Raw genomic sequence first — 4,207 nt, forward strand, 5'->3', positions numbered from 1 at the left:
GCTTTAGCCCTTCGGAGCTCTCTCGGTTGCCTTCCGTGTTCCTTTAATATAACCCCCCAAAAATGTAAGCGTTTTCTCCCACACTTACTTCCTGGTACTATAAGATGCTCCAGGCTCATCTGGTATATTCTCTACCCCAGTCCTAGATTCAGCCATTTCTCTAAGGATCTCTGGTTCCTTTTACTGGACAATAGTATTAGAAACCAAGATCTGGTGCTCACTTTGGCAGCACATATAATAAAACTGGAATGACACAGGGAAGATTAACATGGCCCCTGTGCAAGGATGATATGCAAATCCATGAAGCGTCCCATATTTTTATTATTCTAAGCAAAGTATCTCAAGAATAGAAAAACAAACACCACATGTACTTACTAATAATTTGGAACTAATTAATGTGCACACGCAGGCACAGAAAGAAGTAAAAATCATTGGAAATCAAAAAGGGGAGCATTGAGGGAAGGGAGTGGTAAAAACCTATCTAACAGACACAATGAACAATATTCAGGTGATGGCACACTTTTAGCTCTAACTGGAACATTTTAAAGCTATCCATGTAACAAAAACATTTGTACCCCCTTAATATTTTGAAATATATATTTTTTAATCTTTGTTCTGAAACCTTGATATATTCTCTTAATATTTCCTGGAGGATTTTTCCCCCCATGTTTTGGGAGACTTTTTGCATAGACAATCATATCATCTATAAACAAAGACGGTTATTTTTTGCTCCTCATTTTGTACACATTTTCTTTTCATATCTTATTGCATTAGCCAATATTTGCAATATTAGGTTAAATAGCAGTAGTAACGGGGGACATTCTTGCTTCTTTCCCACTGTAATGGGGAATCATCCTGTTTCTCACTGTTATGTACATGTTAGCCATAGACTTCTTCTAGATATTCTTTATCCAATTGAGGATTCCTCTATTCCTAGCTTGCTGAGAGTTTTTTAAAATCATGAATGTTATAATATTTTTGTATCATTTGATATGATTATATGTTTTTATTGTTTACTTTGTTGATTTAGTATATTGCAACACTTAAATTTTGAATATTGTATCTGCTTTGCATATTTGGAATAAATCCCATCTGTTCATGTTATATATATGATTTGAGTTCCTAATGTTTTTTGAGGATATTTGTGTTTATGTTTGTAATAGATATTGATTGGCCTATAGCTTTATCATATTTTGACATATTTATTTGGTTTTAGTATTAGGGTAATGTTGGCCTTGTACTTGGGAAATATGCTCTCTGCTTTTCTTTTCTGGAAGAAGTTGTTTTATAGTGTAAAACATTGTCTAATACTTTTTTGCTCCCAAATATGTCTTTGTGAAATCTTATTCAAACCATATTGGCCTTAAATGAGTTTCTTACTTGTATGTAAAAGACTAAATTTCATGGAGAAAATATAATTTTAAGGAAGTGAGTATGTATAAGTTTAGGTAAACTATCATTATATATCTTTCCTGTTGCTGCTATGTGCAAATTTGGTAAAACAGTTGAAGTGGCACTCTTATTATTTGATTAAGCATAAACTCCTTGATAATGCCTTTTATTTATTTTTTTAGATTTTTTTTATTTCAACATATTATGGGGGTACAAATTTTAAGGTTTCAAACGATGTGTATTTTTTACTTTCAAATCTGTTAGAATAAAATGGGAATTCAAATTTTGGTTTATTCTTTATCACACTACAGCTTTAAAAATATTAAAACAGTTTCAGGAAACTTAGGAAACACAAAAATGGAACCAAATTTTCACTTCATTATAAAATGATGAATGTTTCTGTACCAATTTTATTCCCAACATCACCATCCTATTTTATTTAGTCATAAAAATATTAACAATTTCTTAAAATTATGAGAATTTTTTTTCTCTTTTATAGGTAATTTACCAATCAGTTGTTCACTTGGATAGATAAAATGTTGATGATAGTTGGAAATAATTGCAAAACAGCTGTATCTGATCAGTGTAGATTATAAGATGCAAAAACAACAGGCACAAGAAATGGAGAACTTACAAGTTTAAGATTGATCTATACATTGCTCAGCTGTAAAAGTAAAAGAAAAGTCAGACTAGATATTTATTGCTAAATGATGGTAAATGAGAGAAACTGACTGAGAAAATATCATAGAATTTTGGAGGAAGTTATCAGTGACATTCAGCAGTATGTTTTCAATTGAACATTGAAAAGGAAAGCAGTTTGCTAAGGAAAGGAGAGTGTTTGAGTTATATCTACAGAGTAAAGAACATTTTTGAGAAATTTAAAGATCATGTCTTGGATATTTAAAAACCCTTAAAAAGACTCTTTAAAATAAGCATTATGACAATGTTTCTAGATAGAAGAAAGGATAGAAGTGTGTTTTGTGGACTAACAGATGGGACAACGTCCCAGGGGAATTTGAATGATACAATATCAAAAATTAGGAGGCAAATTTAGTCTTAAGTGAAGTTTTGACTCATGTTTCTGAGAAGAAATGGGGAGAAAGGAGAGAATAGATTAAAGTTAGCAAGAATTTAGAGGTGAGGAAAAGAAGTGCTGGTCAGATGGATCGTGACCTCAATTAAAGACGCAGAGTTTTTTTTCTCCTGAAGCCAAAGAAATTGGAGATGAAAAATGTAGCCTTGTGCAAGCTATCTGATCTTTGACAAAGCAGACAACAATATATACTGGAAAAAAGAATCCCTTTTCAACAAATGATGCTGGAAAAATTGGATAGCCACATGTAGAATATTTAGCAGTTTAAACAACAACAACAACAAAAAACTCAACTGAAGATATTTGCCATTCCTAATGATGGAGTTTTCTTTGGTATTAGGAAGCTTGAATTCAAAATAGATAATAAAATTTCATGGCAACATGCATAGTTAAATAGCGAGAGCAAAGAATTGTTAAAAAAATTCATAATTTTGTATTGATAAGGCTGAAAGACAAAATTACAATAAAATAACTTAAACTAGATTACTAGCAAGAGTGTATTTACATCACTGACCAGGTATAGGTAACACAAAGAGACAAGTGAAACACAGAAGATTTTAAAAGATTCAGATAATGGAGAATATTTAATTGAATAGAGTTCAGGATGACTACTGAAAATAGGTAGACAATAAATGAAGAGTTAGAGCAGGGAGAAATGTAGGTGGTGGTTATATTAAAGAAGAAAGTCAATTTGGAATCTCAAGGATTAATTTCTTAACAGTATATTAATTAGGGTAGTATATGTGATAATATTGTGGTAAAGTCCTTAATCTTGGTTGCTTAAGAGTCAAATTTAATTCCTGCTCATATGACAACTCAGCGATGGTCTCTTTAAGCCTTGTTTCATTTTGTGAGTCTGTACTCTTCAACTTATCATGCTGGCTGAGAGCAAAAGAGAGAATGAAGGACCACAGATATAGTTTTACCACTAGAGCTAGAAGTAATATGCATCACTTCTGCTAATGTTCTCCTGGCCAGATTCCATTAAAAATGGTCTCAACTAAACTGTATGAGAAGCTACGAAATGTAGTCTTCTCCTCTGCCCATGAAAAGGAAATAGATGTTGTGAATATATAGCTGGGCTCTTCCATATATGAGAACATTCATTGCACAACTTTTGGTGGTAGTTTAATTGGAATGACAATTGCAGTCATTATTAAATAGCAAACCAAGTAACATAGGGACTGGAAAATTAAATATGTTTCTATGAGTGTAGAAAAAGTCACTGAGGGCTACAGAACAGGACAATCAGAAAAGGAAAACTGATCTAAAGTTTTATTCAAATTTAATTAGAACTTGAATAGATCAATGGAGATGTAAAGGAAGAATATTTTTCCTATATTAGTCAAATGGTATAACTTTCTCAGTATAACTAACTTTGGGACATATATTTTTATAATAACATCCTTTACAGAGTTTCCTAGGATTGCAATGATATACTAATATTTTCCATCTTTATAAATGCTTTTATAAAATTTAAATATATATGTCATTTTATTTAAATAATAATCCATCATATGCCTGAAAGAACAAAATAGTCATTGAAGATAAAAACAATGAGGCCCTTGCCTCATGAGTTTAAAATCTCATGTGGTATCAACACAGATATTTTCTTTTAAAAAGGAATATATTACAATAATTCTGTAATTGGAGGTATAAAAAATACAGTTGCAGTGGCCATATTAGAAAAAGAAACCTTAAATTAAGGGATGGTAATATGTA

At 31.4% G+C, this 4,207-nt stretch overlaps 1 non-coding gene across 1 annotated transcript; it reads left to right on the plus strand.

The window, feature by feature from the left end:
* The first annotated feature begins 213 nt into the window (after positions 1 to 213).
* Positions 214 to 320, plus strand: LOC142874157 (U6 spliceosomal RNA). The gene has a single exon (XR_012921981.1). It is a non-coding gene; the product is annotated as a U6 spliceosomal RNA (small nuclear RNA).
* Positions 321 to 4,207: the final 3,887 nt, after the last annotated feature.

Source organism: Microcebus murinus, chromosome 11, assembly GCF_040939455.1.
Source record: "Microcebus murinus isolate Inina chromosome 11, M.murinus_Inina_mat1.0, whole genome shotgun sequence".
Lineage (NCBI taxonomy): Eukaryota > Metazoa > Chordata > Mammalia > Primates > Cheirogaleidae > Microcebus > Microcebus murinus.